The sequence below is a fragment of the Neovison vison genome, chromosome 7 (assembly GCF_020171115.1).
Source record: "Neovison vison isolate M4711 chromosome 7, ASM_NN_V1, whole genome shotgun sequence".
NCBI classification, from domain to species: Eukaryota; Metazoa; Chordata; class Mammalia; order Carnivora; family Mustelidae; genus Neogale; species Neogale vison.
In genome coordinates this window covers 144,903,503-144,925,872 of record NC_058097.1, presented here as the reverse complement: position 1 = coordinate 144,925,872, position 22,370 = coordinate 144,903,503, and the positions used below count along the sequence as shown (strand labels likewise).

The 22,370-nt window shown below is 49.4% G+C and overlaps 1 protein-coding gene across 1 annotated transcript in view; it reads right to left on the bottom strand.

The window, feature by feature from the left end:
• Window positions 1–22,370, bottom strand: part of TENM4 (teneurin transmembrane protein 4) — a 379,161-nt gene that overhangs the window by 229,018 nt on the left and 127,773 nt on the right. The window lies entirely within an intron of this gene.

Here is a 22,370-nt window from a genome sequence, read left to right as displayed (position 1 = left end):
GCGGGAGCAGCGAGCAGCAACGGGCGCGACGGGCGCGGCGGGCAGTGCCTGTCCATGAGGTCGGGAGATGGTGGGCTTCTCGACAGACCCTTACTGAGCTGCTACTATTTTCGGTGCTAGGGACACATCGACGGACAAAACGGACACAATCCCCATCCCCCGCGAAACTTAAATTGGAAAAGAGAGACACAATAAACAAGATAAAACAACTAGCCTCTGCCGTCTTCGCACTATTTCTTTTGATACTTCTAGGACAGCGTTTTTCAAAGTGTGGTCCGGGACCAGCAGCTCGGACACCACCTGGGAATTTGTTACAAGTGAGACTTTTCGGGCCCTGCCCCAGGCTTACTGAATCGTGAACAGCTGGGTGGGCCGCACAGAGCTCCTTCCACAAACTCCGGGTGATTCCAATGGACGCTAACAATTGAGAAACACTAACTCTATATAAGGGTACATAGTAAATGAAACAAACAAGATAAGTGAAATATATCGTTTACGGAGGTGGTGATAAATCAGAACACATAAAGCGGGGAAGGGGCCCATGGCCAGGGTGTGTGGGGGCGATGGTAGTGGGTAAGAGGTCACTGATGGCCTGGGGAAAGGGGGGGAGGTGAACTTTGAGTCAAGGGAGTGAGCACAATTAAAAACCACCTGGGGGTTATTAAAAACTACTATTAACATTTATTGAGAACTTACTGTGTGCCGGGCGGCATTCTGAGCTCTCTACATGTTTAAATCGAGCTGATCCTCATGGACCCAGTACAGAGCAGATACTGTTTTTCTCCCCACTTTACAGACAAGGGAGCTAAGATAAATCTTTTATTTACTCCCTTCAGCTACTTGGAACAATAGGTATTATCATGATGAGATTTAGATATGAAAAACAGATTTGAGGATACAGCCCACACAGGGTCCAACAAGTCCTTCAGAATTTGACCCACATCTGTCTTGCCAGTCCTACCTCTCATCACCTTCCTCCCCCATCCCTGCCTTCCCACCACGCCTTTCTCCCAGAGGCCAAGAGGACTGCAGCCGCGAGGCAGGGGCTAGAACCTCATTTCCAATGAGGACGGTCCCCAGGAATGAGAATGGTACCTTCTGAAGATGAGGCCTGCTGTGCCAGCAGGGGTGAACCTTAATGGGAGGGGAGAAAAGAGAGCAGGGGAGCCAAAACAGGCAGAGAGCAGTCAGCCTTGGACAAGGGAGAAGGCGAGAATAGCAGGGTCATTTGTTTTGTCCAGCTGTCCTCAGGCAGCACTTTAATGGAGACATTTGGAGCCTGGGACAGAAGCCAGCAGCAGAAGCAGCCTCCTGGGCTGGCTGAGTGTCCCTCCTACCCTTGGCCTTTCAGGGTAGGAGGGACACTCCTGGCTGCCGGCCAGGGCACCGAAGCAGTGAGAGGGACCGGACCACTATTGTCCAATGCTTATCAGCAGGCCAGCAGAGAGGGGTGACCTAGCCCTCGCTCCGCGCCCCCCACCAGGAGTCAACCTCTCCGTGGCATGTTTACCCAACTGATATTGATAGTTGAGGCTCAAGCATTGTACTAAGTGTCCTTTCACAGCCTTAACTGTTCAAATGCTCACTACAACCCCCAGAAAGCAGCATTATTATCAGTCCTACTTTATAGCTAAGGATGCTGAGGTCTGCAGGACTAGAAAGTGGTCCTTACTAATCCAAAGCCTGAATTCTGGATACCAAACCATGATGCCTTTGTATAAAACACGGACACCAGATGAATTGTCTCAGTCCATGGCCAAAGGCAGGACCTACCCCACTCCCGAGTATAGACAGCAAGCATCTGAGGTCAGGGTCAGGACAGGCTGGCCTCCAAGCCTACAGACCTCTGCTTTGGGACTAAGTGAGGATGCCAGGCTCTGGCTTGGTAAGTGTTTAGATAGAATATCACTGCCGAAGGTACTGAAATAATGAGATTTTAATGTGAAGGCCACTAGCCCTATATCTAAAAAACTAACTTCTAAAAGGAAATTCTCCTGTGAAGATAAGAAATGTCCTGGTCCGAATCCTCTATTTTCTGAAGCTCAGCTCAGATAACACCCCCTCCAGAAAGCCTTCCTTGATCTACCCTCCCCAAAGCTCTTTTTCCCTCCATTGAGTGCTAAGGGTAGGTAACCTGGACCACTCACCTTTTCCTTCTCCCTCACAGCTGGCATACTTATATCCCCATCTTGCCTCTTCTGGTGGGTATAAAAATCCCTATTCCCTCTGTGCTGGCGATCACAGGTCCTACAACTGACCAGGTACTCAATGTATGTTTATTGAGTAAATGGCTCTTGTGAAAGGCTTGGACAGTCTATCCAAGAGAACAAACCTAGTGTGGAGGACATTTGTATACAACAAATCATGGCAGATCAACCCAGACTCTCTAGAGCTTGGGCCTATGCAGTCCTTTACTGACTCACCTGGGTGCTTCAGCTGGGCCCTTTGTTTTCCCCCCTTCCCTCATCCCTTCCATGCTGAGAATGCCAAGAAAGGGGACTTCGAGGTTTCCCAGGTTCCCATAGAAAAAACTCCATGTTTTGGGACTCACAACCCCAAAAGAGACAAGATCTTCCTAAGAGCCATTGTCTCCTCTGGTCTGAATGGAGTCCCTTCTGCCCTTAAGGCTGAAAGGGAGGCTAGGGGATGGACATTGAGGGTCCTTCTTTTTTCCCTTCCCCCTCTCCAATATGGACTCGTATCTTGAGAGGGAAACTCAGAACTAGTTCATTCATTCAGCATTTCCTGCCAGTCCTGGTAACCCAGGTGTCAGGAATGTAGTGGTTAATGGTGTATAGATGGCCCAAGAGAGGCCCAACATTCTACTGGTCCCTACAAACTGGCTGTGTGGCGTCTGGTAACTCACTTCACCTCCCTGGCCCTTGGTCAGTGAAAGGGGGTACACATTCCTCCATTGCCACTCTCTGGCAGATGAAAAGCTAGAGCTCTTGCTGAAGTGCCAAGTACTTGGGCTTCCACTGCTCCCTGAGGGAAGAGACCACGTGCCATGCATCTCTGTATCCCTCATCAATCTTTAGAGAATGTGGGGGAGACAAGAGCAGATTAACTGGGTGCACTTCCTGCCGGCACGAGCAATGGCTTCTCTCTTGCTACCTGTGAGTAGAGGCATCGGTACATTTGCAAAGCTGTGCTGTAAATTCCAATTTACAGCCTCTTTTCACAGATAGAGCCTCCAAGTATATCTCTGAATCGAGCCCAGATATGAGTCATTTTTACTGTTCTGCTGCACACTGCTCTTAGTAAAGGCCACTTGCTTATCTGAGGTTTGCAAGCCTAGTTTTCCAGCAAGAAGTTTTGCTTCCTACAAGTTCTCAGATATATCTGCAGTTGCTCCTTCCCTCCAACACCTCAGACATTTTTTTTTCCATTTTATATGCGCAAAAAGCGTGAACACTGAAGCCTCCAGGAGCATCTCCCTGAACTGAGATCATCAGAAGCCTGCTTCAGAATGCTTTTCCCAGCAGTCGGTAATAGAATGAGGCCAGGCTTTGATGTCAGGCAGCCCCGGGTTCAAGTATTGACTTTGTCACTTATAAGCGGTGTCACTTTGATCAAGTTACTTGACCTCTCTGAAGCTTCAGGTTTCTTACCACGAACTGGAGATGCTACCTCCCTTCTGGGGCTGTTATGAGAAATAAATGAGATCATGGATGTAGGGTGTTCATTAGCACAGCACCTGGAATACAGCAATGCTAAGCACTGGTAACTATTAATTCCACAGTTAAGATAAAGGCATGCTGAATGAATGAAATGCAAAGTGCTGAATCATCCCCATGATAATCACTCTACAGCATTTGCAACAGGGGTTCCAAGGCAAAGAACCTTGAAAGAAAAAGAGCAAGAAAACATCTAACACAAATGCACTGCTCTTTTATTGCAGCCCAGTCCCCCTCCGGGTGGCCCACTGACTTCCAGGAGCCCTGGTCTCAGGAGGGCGCCTTTGACATGCAGATCAGAAGTGAGGAGAGTGACGGCAGCCCCACCCAAAATCAGACACACGGGGGCGCCACGTCTTCAAAGGGTCCCTCCTAACATCAGAGAAGCATGTCAGAGCAAACCAAGGTGCTGCTCTGACCTGGGTTCAGGCACACGCTAGGCAGAAGGCTCTTGAGGTCGTTCAGTCCATCAGCAACACTAAGCAGCCCTCTGCTGTGTGCAGAGACTGGAGGAGTTTTAAGATGAGGATGAGTCCCAGCCTTGGCCAAACGGCCCATGTCTGGAGGCATGCTGACTGGTAAGAGCAGAGCTCAGCGGTCTCCCAGACCCAGGCTCCACCCTGGCTCTGGCTCTGACCAGCCACATGATTTAATGCAACTCCCTTAACTTCTCAGAGCCCCCAATTCCTCATGGGTAAAATGAATATATAATAGTAACAGTAATAAAAGGAAGAAGAAGAGGAAGAAGGGCTACTGTAGACGGGAAACGTGGCAATCCAGAGCTGAAACAAAGATGGTCCCTGGCTTTGAGCTGCTCTCAGGCCAGTAAAAAAGAAGACACTCGGAGACTACCAAAATGGCAATGATGATGGAACTGCAGTCGTTAACATTTACTGAGCACTTACTGTATGACTGGGTCTCAGCGTTCGAATTATTTAATCCGTAAGATGCCCCCACAACAAAGGTACTAGTATCATTCCCCATGTTGTAGAGGAGGAAACTGAGGCACCCGTAAGCCGTTTGCCTGAGATTACACCACCGCTGAGTGGTGGGGCCGGAATTCGAAACCAGAGCTGACTGGTTCCTGGACCCACACCGTTAACCCCCTGCTGTGTACATAGGAAGTGAGCGGACTCAGGTGAAGCGCTGATGTCGATGCCTGTCACACAGCGAGCCCCCACAAACCGTGGCTCCAAAGATCCCCATTAGCCTTCACTAGAGCCCCGCTGGAGCTCCGGGGAGCATGGAGGCAGCCGCCAGACCGACTGCTGGGGCTGGGGTGGCTTCAGGAGAAACACTTTGCTGCCTGTGTCTAGTGGGCACCTGGGAGGGGTCTGGAAGCCTAAGAGAGAGCCTGTGGCTTAGGTGCATGTGGATGAGCAGTGGGATGGCCGGGTGAGGTGGCAGCAGCATGAGAGGAGGATGGCAGGCCTGGGGTGCGGGGCGGGGGCAGTTGTCTGCAGTGCCCCTGAAAGAACTTGGCCTTTCTCGGGAGGGTGAGAGGGTCCCCGGTGGGCTTTACGCAAGAGAGTGCTGTGATCACTAGGGTTTGAGGAAGATTTCTGGGGGCGGGGTGGAGGGTGAGCCAGGCAGAGCCAGACCACAAGCCGGGCCGGGGCTGATGGCAGGATGCCTGCCTGCTAGAGAGGCTCCAGCCGAGTGGGTGATTATTCTCTTTATAAGAGCACACTCATGAGAAAAGATACAAACTTCCAGGGTTTTGGCTCAGGCAAAGAATTTTAATGTGTCAACAGCCCTGCGATCTAAGGCCAGCCATGGCTCCACGCAAGGGTGCCAGGCTGGGTGCCCACAGTCAGCGCCGCGAAACTGCTGACAGGCGCCCTGAGGTCTCCTTGCTCCGGAGTTCACGGTGACCCGGCGTGCACTGCAGTCGTTCATTGGGCCTTAAAGACTGTCAGATATGAAAGATGATGGTATTTAATTACCATAAAACACAAAAACTCCAGCTGCCTGCGAATACCAACAGGAAGAGTTATTTGGCTCCCATTAAAATGCCATCGAGCACCACTAACTCGGGACGGTGATGTAGCAGGGCTGAGAGCTCAGCTAATGAACCTTGGCCTCCACGACCAATTTAGAGAGGCCAGAAAGCTCTTTGTCACCACAGTCGGCAACCAGGGTCTGATGGTCTGACTTCCAGCCTCGACGCTGCCTCCTTCCAGCTGTACAATCTCAGACAATCTCTTTAGCCTGCAGTCTAGCTTCTCCATCTGTCAAATGTGTATGAAGGCCCCTTGCAAACTGTGGGATCCTGCGTAAGAGGTGGAGATGACTATCACTGTTATTATTATTAAAAGATTTTATTGAGGGACGCTTGGGTGGCTCAGTTGGTTAAGCCGTTGCCTTTGGCTCAGGTCATGATTCCAGGGTCCTGGGATCGAGTCTGGCATCGGGCTCCCTGCTTGGCAGGGAGCCTGCTTCTCTCTCAGCCTCTGTCTGCCACTCTGCCTGCTCATGCGTGCGTGTGCTCTCACTCTCCGATAAATAAATAAAATCTTTAAAAAAAAAAAAGGAAGATTTTACTGAAGAGCACCTGGGTGGTTCAGTTGTTAAGTGTCTGCCTTCGGCTCAGGTCATGATCCCTCGGTCCTGGGACTGAGCCCCGCATCTGGCTCCCTGCTCAGCCGGAAGCCTGCTTCTCCTTCTCCCACTCCCCCCATTTGTGCTCTCTCACTGTGTCTCTCTCTCTCTGCCAAATAAATAAATAAAATCTAAAAAAAAAAAAGATTTTATTGAAAGGGAGAGGGAGCACAAGCAGGGGCAGAGGGAGAAGCAGGTTCCCTGCTAAGCTGGGAGCTCTACATGGGACTTGATCCCAAGACCCTGAGATCATGATCTGAGCTGAAGGCAGACGCTTAACCATCTGAGTCACCCAGGTTCCCTGAGCTTTTCTGGGACACTCCTTCCAGTTTTCTTGATGAGGGGCAGTAAAGGGTACTCTGAGGTCACAGTGTGGCTGTGGAGAACGCTGGGTGAGCATAGGCTACAAAAATGCTCTGCATTGAGAGGCTGTGATGAGGGGACCGTGTAGAACCCATGCACAAGACTCATGGTGGGGGGAGTCGTATTACAATGGGAGTGTCTGGAAAGGGGGTGTTTTCTGGTGTCACAAGGACAGGAAGCACAGCGGGCATTTGGCAGGAGGGGCCGGGAAAGCCAGCACAGACGGGCGACCCAGTGATCCTGAGGGGCATGAGGTCCAGTGAGCACTTAGTGTAGTCCTTCCTTGTTAGTGAGAACAGGCAAACAGCCGCCGTGAGGCCGTGTTCTTGTTTGCTTGCTCCACTACCACCCCATCGGTGCTCACTCTCTGCTCTTCTCCAGCACAGGAGAGCTGACTGCTAAGGCTTGCATCCCTTGGGCTCCCTCGCCCCTGGCTTCCACTAGATGTGGCTAAGGGTTAGCACAGCAGGGTGCTGCAAGATGGGGAGTGATGTGGAGGGGACCCCCTCTCCCCATCCCCTGCAAGGCATCATCTGAAGCAGTCACCTCTTCCTTCACGGCTACAGCACTTTGGAGGTGGAGTGGTCTGGGAAGCTTCTAGGAGGAACAAGAACTTGAACTGAGCACAGAAGTAGAGATAGGGTGGTAGTGTATAAGGAGGAGGGCAAGGGCATTCTAGGCAGGGAGGCTGACACAAGCAAAGGCCCACAGGCTGAGAGACACAGGCTCCTTAGGGCAGCAAGATGGTACAGAGGTGAAGGGGAGCAGAGGGAGAGGCCAGAGGCCACCTGTGAGAGCTGGGGGTTCCCCTGGGACCCTGGAGCCAGAGGGGCAGCTTTCAGGATGCTTAGGGTGCTCACCCCAACTTCTGGCCTTTTAAAGCCAAACATTTGTCACAGGACCGAACCAGAACCCCCAGGCTTCATTACAATGTGCATGGGATTCCTCATCCAGCAATGAACGCTCTTGTAGGGTGCAAGTGGGGTGAGGGGCATCCTGCTGCCTTTGCCTCCGCAGTGTCGGAGCACCTGCCAGACAGAGCTGAGGTCAGCGCTGCTCTCTGTTCCCAGGGTCACGGCAATTTACAGACAAACCAAGCCCACAGCATTGGGACCCCCATCTTCCTCAGTGTGTGTATGCACACCTGGGCTGGGCCACCTGGACGGACTGCCTCCCAACCTGCATCAGCCCAGACTTCATTCTTGGGCTTGTCCCTGTCAGCCACTGTCACCGAGCCACTAATGGCCGTGTGACCTTGGGCAAGGCACTTAACCTGGCTGACTTCCAGGTTCCCCAGCCGACAAACAGGAGGCAGTGGTGGCTGGGAGTCTCCTCCATTTCTAAAATCAAAACTGTATGATCCTTGGCAGATGAACCTGAGACAGTTGTTGATGAGCAGCTACATACAAAGGATGTGCACAGCAGGCTGTATACTGGACTATGCTGTGTGATTAGGCACCAAAGAAGGCAGAAGGATGGAAGAAAGAGGAACATAGTGCTTCCTTCCTCCTGCCCTCTCTTCTGGCTTCCATTCCTTTCGCAAAGGTCACTCTCCACAGGCCCTGTGCTTGATACCAGAGACCCAGAGGGAGCAAAGTCCCTGCCTATAAAATTGGAAAAGGCCACCTGCAGCCACGGGGGAGATTTTTTTCTGGGTACATGGCTTTCCCCCAACTTAAAGCTGTGTCCACCTCAGGCAGAATTTGTCCTGGGAAAGCTTTCCGCGTTGTCAAGTAAGTTTTCCTTCCTCCCACTGTCCCCTTCTTACCCTTTTCAAAAACGGTCTGACCTTTAAACTGTTAGATCAAGTCCCGAATCAACAAGAAACCATATTCGACAGGTAAGATCGGAGTGTGTGCCTCATGTGGGGGTGGAACTGAGTTCAGTGAAGTCTGCAGTGCACTGGGGCGGGTAAGAAGTTCATGGAAGCATAGCCGGTCGCATTCGCAGAAGTAAAGCAGTAGGAACGAGGCAGGCTATAGGCACACTGCGCTGATTAGCTGGACTGGGTCCTGAGGAGCGATGCCTGGACTGTGTGTCATGCCTGCATTACAGAGGCTGATCCTACCCTGAGGTCTCCGGGGGTAATGTTCTCCCTGGCTTCCTTGGGCAGTGAAGGGTTTAGGGACTATGTTCCTCCAGGTGTAGACAAAGGACCAATGCTGTTAGCCTAAAAAGGAGACGGGTTAGGGGAAAGGGCTTCAAGAAAGAACATATGTCTAGGAGTCCTGGTGAAACACAGAAATGCCCGGTGATTAGATAGCCAAGTTCCATCACTCAAGCCACACAATGCATAGCCGGGAAATCACACACGATTACATGGTGCTGTAGACAGTCCTAGATTAAAGAACCATCCCCAGCTTTGCCAGGAACTCACTCTGTGCCTTTGGGAAAGTCCCTTCCTGTGTCTGGACCTCAATTTGTCTGCCTGAAAAATGAGGTTCCTTCTTCTTGTAGGTGACCTCCTGAGGCTCTTTGCAGCCTGTGACAGCCTGATTCCTTGTGGCTTCCCTTACCCCTTCAGGGAATCTCCTGGAAAGAAGATGACATGTACAACACTGCTATTGCCCCCAAACAGCTAAAGGGTGGAAGAAGGAGCAAACCTATTCCTTGGGGCTTTAGCACCAAGAATCAGGACAAAGTCCAGAAATTACCTGGAGCCCCCAGCACTCAATTAAGGAAACCCTTCTTCCTGCCAAGCTCTGCAGTGAGCCGCCTGCCAGGTGAGCTCCCCGTCACAAAAGTGGCAGCTTAAATAGCCGGCCTCTACCTCGTCCCTGCACCCCAAGCCGCTGCCACTCTGGTGAAATGCACACCGAGCCAAACCTCATGCCTCCCTGCTTACTGGCCCCCAATTCTACTGCTCTCCTCAGCTCCTGATCTCACCACAACCGCCCCCCCCCCCCCAAACCAGACCCTGGGCAATCACCGCCGCCTCCTCCCTCTTCTACCAGATCCTCACCGCTCCCACTGTCACTACCCCGGGTCAGGTCTCATCAGTGGATGCTGAGCCAGGCCACAGCCGACACTGGTGTCCCAGCCCACAGGCTCTCCCGCCTCCAATTCATTTGCCATCCGTCAGCAGGAGTGAGCTTCCTATAAGAAAACCATCTCACCGCTCCCTCACAATAAAGCTTCTGGGGCTCCCCAGTGCCCGTAGGACAAGACCGCTCGCCATCTGGCCTGAGCCTGCCACTCGAGCACAGCACCCACAGCTCTCCACTTCCTCTTTAAAAGGGTGCCAAGGTTAACAGGCTAATTATAAACCGTTCATGAAACTGCTCACTGCCTGTCTCACACGCACGGCTTTGAACGTGCTGTTTTCTTAGGCACAGATGCCTTTCTTTGTCCCATTACCCGGTTAACTCAGATTGGAGTCACCTTCTCTAGAAAGCCTTCTCTGACCACCATCTCCACCCCCAGTGTGGGCTCAAGGCACCTCTTCTGGGCTCCTCCAGCCCCCAGAGTTCACCCGGAGTGGTCGTACTTTGTCTGTACATCTGTCTCTCCTACCAGACTCTGAGCTCCAGGGACAGAGGTCTTATCTTAACATGTCACGGGCTGTGAGGCCAGAAGCAGACGACTCTTCTCTCTGGGATACGTGGCAGGCTCTCTCACCTGCCGGCTGCCACTGATTCTCAAGGGCCATGGTGTCACCGGGGCACTCTGATCTTTCTCCTCAAACTTGACCTGACGTTCTCCAAACTGCACGGGAAAGACGGCTGATCACTGAGGTGGATACAAACTCTTCATATTTTAATCAACAGCTGACGATGCCATGAAGAGATAAAGAGGAAATCGTGACAGCGACTCTCAAGGCTCCCACGGGGAAGAGCCCACTTTGCTGAGACTGATGTCAGCACGGAAGGTCAGGGCAGTTTATGAGGCCATTTCCTAACCTGAGCGCACACACACCCCCCGCCCACCACCACCGCTGCATGGCCCGGCAGCAGGCTGAATACCAGCACACGGACAGGTGTCTTCTCATTAACCGTGTTCATGCCTCCCTGCATTGTACATCCATCAGGAATTTTGAAGAAACTGCTTCCTCTTGGCAGTGCAGACACGCTAGATGGAAGCAACAGGCCGCTGGAACCCACAGAGCATTGTGGCATGGGGGTTAGGTACCCTGGCCGAGGCTCAGTCTGCTATGGGTTCAAATCCCACTCCCCCACTTACACACTGGCTGCCCTACACATCTCTTCTGGATCCTAGTTTTCATGCCGTGAATCCCATCCAAACAACACAGTGGCCAGGAAGCCAAGGGCTAAGTCAAAGGGAACTTAATTTGAAACCAGGCTCTACCACTTCCTAGCTCTATGGCTTCCTGAAAGCCTTGATTTCTTCATCTGTAAAATGGGGATACTAGCCCCACAGATGGCTTAGTGCTGTTTCAGGGACTTAAGGAGCACGGTGATTGGTAAACAGATGGGACTCATCGGAGGTGAACTAATAACTCACTCTTAAGAGCTCCTTAGAATTACATCTAATTACAGTTCCCTTAGGCTAGAGGATCTTCAAGAGCTGAGATCTTATCTGTGCCTGGTCTTTCCTACACCTTCAGCTGGCTTCCCTGTAAAAGGCTATTGAGCTCATCTATAAGTGTTGGATGAAACTAAATAAAGCCCTTGTCTGTGTAGGTCTGGGACCCAAGAGGTTGTCGGGGAGAAGAAAATTAACATTTATGGACATGTGATGATGAGTAGGAGGCTTATTTCATCTCCAGAGCAATGCTGTAAGGTTGGTCTTAATTTCCCCATTTTACAGACAAAAAACCCGAGTCTCATAAATCTGCCTCTGTCTTTGTCTATGAACTTCTTCAAATTTTTTTCAACAACGGGATATCTCGGGATCTAGCATCTGGAACCACTTTATTAAATGTGACATCTTGGTTCAAAAACAGAACAACAAACCAAACAAGAACCATGCCGGTGGTCACACCACTCAGGAAAGGATAAAAGCCGGGGCCCCAACACAGAGGCAGCAGAATGAGAAAAAATAAATTCTCAAGTACTTAAGCTATAGGTATCAGGCAATTTATTTTTTTTTTAAATAAATTTTTTTATTTTTTATAAACATATATTTTTATCCCCAGGGGTACAGGTCTGTGAATCGCCAGGTTTACACACTTCACAGCATTCACCAAAGCACATACCCTCCCCAATGTCCATAACCCCACCCCCCTTCTCCCAACCCCCCTCCCCCCAGCAACCCTCAGTTTGTTTTGTGAGATTAAGAGTCACTTATGGTTTGTCTCCCTCCCAAGGTATCAGGCAATTTATTAAACGCAAAAGCATCCAATATATTTTTGTTACGACTAAGCAACACTCGATCAATGGCTACATAGATGAGCACAACAGGCTCTACTGTTTGATAACACACCGTACCCACAGCCCTAAGAGGCAGGTGTTGCCATCCTTGCGTGCATGAGTAAACTGAGGTGGCTTGCCTCAGGGGGCTTGCCCGTAAGCAGACACTCCAAGCTCCGTACCCTTCACCGCCTCTAGAAACCACATGCAAAGACCTCCTACCCCAACCAGAGTCACCTGCCCAACCCCAGTAAGTCTCGGGAAGCACGGTGACCGCTGCGCAGGCGGTCTTTACCTTCTGGCTCAGGCTGTAAAAGGGCGCATTTAGGGGGAAAGGCAGAAAGCAATCCAACTCATTATACAGATCACAGAGATGCTTTTCATCATTTATGACATGATCGCATGTGGATTTTCCTTCTGATACAAGCTTGGGAGATCTTAGGCAGGTGTTTCATCCATCAATGTCCATAAACCAAGACATAAGAGAAACAGATAAAAGGAATTTGTCCTCCTGAAGTCCTCTGCAAAGTGTCCAGCTCAATCTCCAGGCCACTGAAATGTAGTAAGAGTACTAATAACGGCCTCAGAGCCCCGAAGGCCTCCAGGGCGACTAGCTACAAAGCTAAGCATCTTTAAGCCACTTGCCCCATCTCCTCTTCCCAAGTCCTCTGAGGTGTAAGGGAGAGAGTTCGGCATGCAGTCTCGAGAGCCTGACAGCCTGGGTTTGAATCTCGACCCTGCCACTTCCTAGCTGTGTGGCCTCCTTCAAGACACTTGGTTCTTCCTGCCCCCCACCTTCCTGACTTGGAATGCGGAGATGACACCCGTGGGGTGGTGGGAACGACTGACGTAAGGGGCGAAGAGCGTGCCTGGCGTGTGGCAGGAAGTCACAAGACACTAGCTATGGCTATTTCTGTTTTACAGACGAGGACACTGAAGCTCGGAGAACGTGCTCGTGCTCCACGGCTACTCAACAGCAAGACCGGAGTTCAAGTCTAACTTCAAGCCCCGCCCTCCCGATGGCGACGGCCTGCTCGCCACACCCCCCCCTCGCCTTCCTCCTGGTAGAGCAGGAGCTCCATCAGTGGTATTACTATTACTCACACTTGAGAGTGCCTCAAGTGCTGCCTTCCTTGTCAGTGCCCTCCGAAGAGGACTGAGCCCGGCTCCTGCCCCTTCTCCCGCCGCGGCCTCACGTGCAGCCTACAGCGGATGTCCCTGCGTTAAGGGCACAGTCGGTGCTAACTTCATTTCAATGCAGAAAGTGTACAGTTGGTGGGCGCCACCTGAGCTCATTCCCCAAGCTAATTCTTTTCTCTCAGCTGTGGAATATTTTATTCTTCCAATTTCAGAATCTACTTATGTTAAAAAAGATAGAAGAGAAATCCAATCGGCCCAGCTCAGGTCTGTGAAACAAATAATGCAGCCACCCTAGAACCTTAATCCAACAGTTCTATTCATAACCACAGTGATCCCTGCTCTGCCTAATTTATACGGCCCAGGGCCTGCTAAAGCAGACGTCTCTTGGCAACACAGGATGCGGTGCGGAGACTCCCTGACACCGCCAAAGGGGCATAGATCTCCAGGCCTGGCATCTCCACGAATCTGAAGCAAATCTGGATTTGGAGGCCCATCCCCCAGGAATTCCGCCCACGCCCGAATGTCACACTCCATTTTCTTTTTCTTTCTTTCTTTCTTTCTTTTTTTTTTTTTAAAATAACGGAATGGAAGAAGTAAAGTTTTGCCTGGCTGCTTCTTTTGTTTTCTAGGGAAAAAAAATTAAAATAGAAAGGCCGACCTGCCTCAGTGTTCTGGAGAGTCAAAGTGCTTCGGCGTCCAGCTGATATGGGTTTGAATCCTGCCTCTGCTACTCACTGGCTGTGTTATCTAAGCAGGTGACATAACCTCTCTGAGAGCATCTATAAAACTGAGATAATTATACCTACTCACAGGTTGAAAACAGAATGAGAGAACAGTGGGTTTCCTACTAGACTATGGCCCTTGTATTCCCAATGCCTAGTAGAAGCACTACTTTATTGAACATCTAATATAAATGTTTGCTGACAATGTCTACAATCTTAATGTCCATTGTTTACTGAGAGAGAACGATGTGCCAGGGTTTGTGCTAAGTTCTTTTCATAGCACGATCTTACTTAAGCTAAAGATGGCAGTATAAAGTATATATTACTATCCTCTTTCCCGCTCTGAGACAACCGAGGCTCTGAGAAGTTAGGACACTTGTCTGGAATAGCACAGCTCATAGGAGGGGGAGCCACTGGGAGTCTCAGATCACAGTGACAAAGCCAGGATTCAGACCCAGGCCTGATAACGCTCCTTCTCTGTCCTGCCTCCTCCTTCCACAGCACCCACCAAACTTGACACAAGGCAGACAGCGTATCCCCAAGGCCAGTTAGTTCTCCCTTTCTTTCTCTTTTGGACCTCTTATGTCTTGGGATTCCCCTGGGGCAATTCAGAATTCAGGGTAATACTTCAAGATACTTAGAGGAATTAGATCACCATTTCCAGCCAATATCTGTTGGACATTTGCAATGATCTTGCTCTGTGTTAGTTACTGTGCCCCCCCCCCGCCAGATTTCTGGACTGTCCTGATGAAATCAAAATGAGAAATCAAACTCTTCCAAATGAGCCGGGGGAGGGAAGATGCCCACCCAGGCACCCAGGTGATTCGTGCCCTGCCCATTATCTTAAGGTGGCAAGGTGGTCCGTAGGCCTGGGTCCCAGTTCCCGGCCTGCCATGATCTTGCTGGCACGCGGTGCAGGCACCCCACCTCTCCAGACCTTAGTTCCTTCCTGTCAAAATGCAGCAAATGTGGAGTGTTGGGCCTGATTCATGTGCTCAGCAAAGATTTCTGTTAGTTGTTGCCACACTCTCCACTCCCAGAATCCTATTACTAATCCTCCCTCAATTACTCTGTATTTTAGAATATTTCATTTCTCACACACATGCTATATTCACTAATGAATCATTAACTGCTTTCCCATTTTTTTTTTAAAATCAAACACATGTAAAGCTGATAATCAGAATTTCTAACAGGATCCAGAGAATTCAGTCAATGGATCCCTAGTGCCCAGCCCATTGCTGATATGAAGTAGGCCCTGTGTTTACTGAATGAATCAATGAATGGACAGATGGATGAATGCTTGATACTAAGCAGAAGGGCACCAAATGGTGGGAAAATATGGAGTCAGAAGGACTTGGCTCTGAGTTCCAGCTCTACCACTGACATACTGTTGATATTAGAAGAAGTCACTTAACTATCTAAGGCTCAACTTTCCCATCTCTGAAAGGAGGACAATTAAACCTATCTTATGTGACTGCTGCAGAGCTGACTAATAACAGTAACGGTAAGAAACATACTGTAGCTAACACATACCCAGTGCACACTCTGTGCCAGGCCCAAGTTTAATATATGTACAGCCATACATATATTAACTCAGCCTTCATAATAACCCTGTGGGCTAGTTACTATTATTACTCCTGTTTCACACATGGTGAAACTGAGGTATGAAAAAGATATTGTGGGGACACCTGGGTGGCTCAGTCAGTTAAGTGTCTGCCCAGGGTCCTGGGATCAAGTTCCACATCAGTTTCCTTGTTCAGCGGGGTGCCTACTTCTCCCTCTGCCTGCTGCTCCTGCTGTTTGTGCTCATGCTCTCTCTCTGACAAATAACATCTTTAAAATATATATATGAAGATATTGTGGAACTTGCCCAAGGACAGACTTGCATCTGGAGACAGGATGCAAACCTACGTGGTCTGGTTGCAGAGTCTGTGTCCTTAATCCCTCCACTCTACTGCAGCACAGGGCATGCTAACTCCCACGCTAATTGAGCAGAAACCTAAAGGCTGGCCAGTGTAGCCTTACTGCAAGACGATATGCACATTTTCCACCTGGACTTTTTATAAGATTGGCAGTTCCCCAAGGCACCCCGATATCTTCATGCTCTGCCATGCCCAGGAACCAACTGGGATTCGGTATGAGGTGCTGTCAGAGACCAGTTCTGCTGGTCCAGTCACCAGTGCTGTCCACTTAGCCTCCATTTCTGGAAGACATGCAGGATTCCTCTTGCTCAAGGCTGTTTCCCTCCCTCAGGCCTTCACCTCTTTAATGTACCTATGTAGCTTTTGCTTGCCTGGCATCTCTTCTTCTTCTTCTTCATTTTTTTTTTTTTTTTTTTTGAGAGACAGAGTGAGAGAGAGTGTCCACATGCATGAGTAGGGGAAGGGGCAGAGGGAGAGAAAGAATCTTAAGCAGGCTCCATGCTCAGCGCGGGGCCCAATGTGGGGCTCAATCCCACAACTGAGATGTCATGACCTGAGGCAAAATCAAGAGTCAGCTTCTTAACCAACTGACCCTCCCAGGAGCCCCTTCTAACAACATAAATTCTCTCTGTTTTGGGGAGTCCTACTCCCAGACTCTGAATTTGGATGGAATTGGCTTCAGGGTGGCTACTGAGAGCACCTCCATTCTTCCAACCAGGGTGTCTAATTCAGGCAGGGCCATGCGACCCTGGTCAGGCCAGTCCCTCTTGGGCTTTTGCTGTAGCTATGGGGGAGGGGGGGTGGTTGGAGTATGTGGAGGGGAGACACTCTTTTACCTGGTTTACAAAGTGGGTAGCATATAAGCCTGGAGGGTTTCCTTTTATCAGATGAGGATGACTGCATAAGAATAAGGCCAAGGCAAAGGGAAGCAAAGTCCAGAGACAGAAAAAGATTCAGAAAGACATCATTTGAATGCCTGGATCTAGTTGCATTGATGCAAAAATGATCCCCTGGACTCTTCACTTATACCACCCAATACATTGTCTTTCCTTGAGAAACCTGGGCGGAATTGTTTCTCTCCCCACATCTGGGAGTTCTGATTTCTCAGCAGAGAGTACCTTTCCTAGCCCCCTCCTCCATCATGATGCTGGAAGTCAGAAACCGCAACACCTTCCGTACTCTGCAGACAGACCTGGCTTCACCCTCTTGCAGCCCCAGAAAACTGAAATCACAAGATGCCTGCACTTGCACCCCAGCACACCGTGTGTGTACACACGCATGCCCCCCCAGGGACTGTGAGCCCTTTGGGGTGACTTCTTCACCCCAGTCCAGTGCTTGCCACATGGAGGTGCATATGCTCTGACATCACCCAAGTTGAAGCCCATGATCACAAACATCCCCTCTAATGAAGAAAGAATGCTCTGCTGCTATCAGGAATAACCATTTCTACCTCAGAGCAAAATGTCCTGTCGTGATGGCTGGATGGTAGATCACGGGAAAGCATCCTCTTCCAGGTGGCAGTGCATGACCTCTGTGGAAATGGGAGCAGCTGCAGTGCTGAGCCCAGAGGCAGGGGGAAGGGCTGTCCGCTGGATCACGGTTCCACAGTTCGCTGCCTTGGTCAAGGTCTCATCCCCCTGTGGCATTCCTCATGGATGCTGTTACGAATCACGCTTACTCACACTGATTTCTTTTTTTCTCCCTGAGGACGAACTACCTCATCCCTCCCTAATCTAATGGCTGAAATTAGGCAAAAGCAGCCATCTGATACATGTTAGGCATCACCCCAGAAAGGAAGTCATCAAACAAGACATCACAAAAAAACCTTTTAATGTTTCCGTTCTCTTAACTGCCCATGCAAATCAGGCAGAAGGATTCCAACTGGAGAAAAAGACGCTTGAGGCTGTGGCTGTCACGACCCTTCCTGTGTCAGGTCACCCAGAGAAGGTATCTTTGTGCTGGGCTGTTCTCCCCCAGCAGCAAATGCTGAGCCTCCTGTGTGTCGGCCACATTCCAGGCTCTGTCACCCTTGTTAGGGCACGGGGAAGTTTTGTTTCCACCATCCTCATTTCATACATGAAGATACTGAAGCTTGGAGAAGGGAAGAGATTAGCCTGAGGTTAGCCAGTCAGTGGTGGATTCAAACCTAGGACTAGCTTGGTTCTACCAGCTCTTTCTACTTCTCCCTGCAGGTGGTCTCTTTCTCCCTCTCCCCAGTGCCACCCGCCAACATGAGAAGTTACAGGGATTCAGGAAAGCTGGGAACAGCCAGTCCTGTGAATAGTTTTTTATAATATGCTGGATCCCATCTATGCCCTGGCATGACTTACACCTATAAAGAATGGGGGTGATGCGTGGTCTATCATCTCTGGATCCCCCTAGATACCAGCAGATATCCCAGCTCCCTAGAGCTATATCTGGGCAGGGAATGTTGAGTCCCAGGGACCACATCCAGTCATGGGTAGACCACCCCCAAGGGAACTTCAGACATAATCTCTGCCCTTTCTCCCTCTCTGCAACTCCAATGTGGCATTTAGGAATATTTCTAAATGTCAAAAACTGCTATGAAGGCAGAGTCTGACTGCCCCCTTTGCACACACTTGAGGTCTGAGCTATAATCACAGACACCCCCTTTGCCACTGCATGCGTGCCTTGCCTGAGCCCATGTGTGCAGCAGAGCCCTGGAACCGACCACACAGTCAGGGACTGCAGGCAGGCTCCCGGGGACTCCTGCCCTCCCACTAGACAGAGGGGGAAGGCCTGAAAATGGAAGGCCCAGGGCTACAGCAGGGAGGGCAGTGTCAGTCTTCAGGAGCCTAGTGTCTGGTTCACGGCTTAAGGCAACTCTCGTCCCGGACATATCATTGGACTGAAGTCACATACCACCGATTTCACCTATGATTTTGGGCTTTCTCTGAAGACCATAGCATTCCCTCGGGGACCTCAAACCCATAGACCCTTATCTGACTTCAGGGTACAGACTCAAGTTGACCCGCGCTCACTGGTACCTCCTGTGTATAACGCCATGGGATAGGCATGGAGTGAGGGAGGGAGAGGCCTGAACAGCAGCCCTGGCGACAAGGCACTGAGCCTCCTAAAGGAGCCAGGCTGGGAGGCAGCACATCTTCGCTGCGTGCAGGACGGGGACTGCTGCTCTTGGGCTGTATCTGGAGTGTGATGGCGCTGGAAGCAGTTCGTGGTCTCTCACAAAACCGGGAGAGCGCCTAGGAGAAACCCATGCCAACATGCAGCAAGGCATCTGCAGAACGTCTCCATGCCGGGCCTCGGAGGCCATCTCCAGAGGCCCCGAAGCATGGGTAGAGTTAAATGCTAGAGAACAAGGATAAAAGATGCAAGGACAACCTGAGCCCAGGCAGGCAGGCAGAAGAGAAAGGGAGTGTGGTGGTCTGTACCATTCAGAAGACAATTAATTAAGCCCTGCCCTTCTGAGGTCTTTACGATGACAGTTCTTATTACTTAACTCTCTTCCTGGGTTTTTGCCCGGTGTTTCCAGCTCAGCTGGTGTGTCTCTACACTTCTTTAAAGTTCTGTTTGTCCCTGGAGTCCACGCAGTGCTCTGCATATGACAAAAGCAGACTAGAATGTCCCTGACAAACTGGGGACCACATTCCTGTATGATAAAGAGTGCTGGCCGGCGGGCACAAGAGTCCACCTCATTCCTGGACAGCCTATCTGAGGGCAGGTTTTCACGTTAAAAAAATAAAAAGATCCTTTGCATGGCAACACAAAGACTAGGAGTGAAAAATGGGTCACATGGGTCTACACTGTGCTTAGAGCTCAGCAGGTATCACGACCTCAAAGGCCTAGGACCTCAGGTATGAGAAAGGAAGTTAACCAGAAGTATTCCTGCAGTAAAATAACATACAGCGGCACCAAGGAGGGACCAGCAGGTTCAGGGACAAGGTCAGACGGAAGGGAGGGGAAGCAGGTATGAAGAGCGAGCAGCGTGCTGTCTGGCACAGAGCTTGGGCTCAAGGCCCACTTGACTTCCCCAGTGTCCTTATCGCTAGTTCCTCAACCCCATATCAGCTTAACCAAGAATTCCTTTCTTAAACATTGTTATTCCTTGAACCCCTATTAGAAGGCAGGCAATTAGCAGCACAGAGGATGCAGTGACAAACAGGAATGGCGGGTCTCGGCTCTGAGAGGAAGTCAGAGCAGTAAAAGATGCAGAGCCACAGGCAGCAGGAGATGGTCAGGGCCAGCTCTGTGGGTGAGGGAGCACTGCAGTCATGAGGGGCCCACACTCAGAGGGCCTGGCCCTGGGTTTGATGTGTTATCACCATCTTGAAATTCTTAAACATTTTTGAACAATGGACCATGTATTTTCATTTTGCAATGGATCCTGCAAATGACGTAGCGTGCCCTGGATACAGGAGTTTTTGCCTTCTGACTTCTGTTCTGCCTGTTTTCCACGGAGTAGTAACAATGTGATCTGGGGAAGTGATCTCCACTCAAGGTGCCTGAGTGATCCAAGGGAGATCCCATCCCCTGGGCCAATGCATGGGTCAGGAATAAGCATGTGACAAAATTCTGGCCAGTGAGCTTTGAGGGGGATGTTTGCTGCATACTCCAGGAGAAATTCTTCTTCTCTTTTCAATACTGAACAACAGTAAGCCAGTCTCTCTTGCTCATTGAGTGAACAAAAATCAGCATGAGTCTGCATTGCTACTAGTAGCCATCCTACTACAACAAGGAGGGACCAACCTAAGAAGGATAGAGCAGAACCATGGAGAGAACCTGAGTCCTTGATGACACTGTTGGTCTTGGAACGCCCAACCCTGCAGCCACCCTATCTCTTAGCTGCCTTTTCTATGACACAATATATTCTGATATTTGGGTATTTTTGGTTAATTGCAGCCTAAAACATCTTAACTAACACTGAGCCAACTTGGCTTTAAGTCCTGATTCTGCCACTCACTAATAGTAAACCTTTGGGAAAGTCCCACTTTCTCTCCTCCATTGGAAACCAAGGGCAAGTAATCACATTTTATAAGACTGTAGTGAAAAATCAAAGGAGGCATTGCTAGTGAAGATGCTTGGTTGGCGTGTGGCGCATGGCAGGGGCTCAATAAGTGAGAGGTATTATGATGATGATGATATTTGGACCTAAGAGACAGCTGTCTACCACTGCATTTCCTGGTGATGAGTTGGTTATGAGCTAAATTTCCCAACTGTAAGTAAAAGCAGAACTCTTTTAAAAATATCTTCTTTTTACATAAATAGCAATTTGTAACTATACTAAGAAAACGTGACTAAGTTGACAAGTAAATTCAAGTACTTTGTACATAACGGAGGTAGTTGGTAAGTTGCTTTCTCAGAAATCTGGACATCTCCTGGTCCCCTGTCAGACCAGAGGTTTCCTTTCTACGGATGCTAATATCAAGCTTCATCTACACACGTGAAGATGGCAAAGCTGTGACTGCATAATTGAAAATAATTTCATACCCACTGCCACCGAGACAAACCCTAGTTTCTATTCTTGTGAAAGCAAACTTCCAAATCTGAATTCTTACTCTGCACTGTTCTTTTGCAAACTGCCAGCCTTTCCCTCTTTCGCCCTAAACAAAACAAAGCAAGAAGCACCAGTTAAGCTACGTGTGATCTCAGCTTGGGAGCTACATTTTGGGTGTAGCGTGAATTCTAATGCATTGGTGATGGGTGATTCACAAATTCTATCCATCAGTATTTAAGCTATTTTTACTTCCAAAAAAGTGTGTTGGGGTGCTGGGGTAAGTGCCAAGGAATAGTTTTGTTGCCCATAACCTGGACCACTTTGTGACTGGGTAATTCCAAATGAATCTTGGGAAATTCCAAGCAGAGGCAGTGAGAGAGAGAGAAAGAGAGAAAGAGAGAGAGAGAGAGAGAGAAAGAGAAATTCTCAACCTCCCTAACTGATACTGGTGGGGAAGAAAAATGCAGGAGAGTTGGAGTCTGTCAGCAACTTGCCAAACACCTATATCCAAATTTGGGAGTCTTCTAAAGACGGCACCAGCTATGCTGGAAAGAAGGTGAGAACGTAGATGCTTTCAAACACTCTTCCATGTCAGTTTGTAAAGTGTTTCCATGTGGTTCTCTCATACAGTCATTCCAGAAGTTTGCTTCCCTGCCTAAAGCCCTTCCACAGCTCCTCATTTCTTTCAAGATAAAATTCAAGTTCCTTAACTGAGCATTCAAGTCTCCTTAAGATCCAGGCCCCCTTACTGCCTTATAAGTCACCACATCCCTTCTATTAAAGATCTTGTCCTAGCCACACCGAACCATTTGCAATTTCTCAAACAAGGCAATAAAAGAAGAACAATGAACAACTCCAGGAAAAATGAAGGCATGTATAAGCATTACTGGCTCAGGAGAAATAAAACAAAACAAAAAAACACAAAAAAAGAACCAAAAAGCCAATATTCTTATACAAGCATAATTATATAACTAATGACTACATATTTAACCAAAAATTGATGATCATAATTCTGTTAGGGTTGTAGGGAGAGGAAAAGCAAGAGAGTGGGTAGTGTGGGAATTCTTCCATTGGAGGAAGTCAACAGATAATGCCTAAAATTGATAAATGAAGAAATACCAGTATATGCACATTACTTAAAAACAGGACGTTAAACCGCA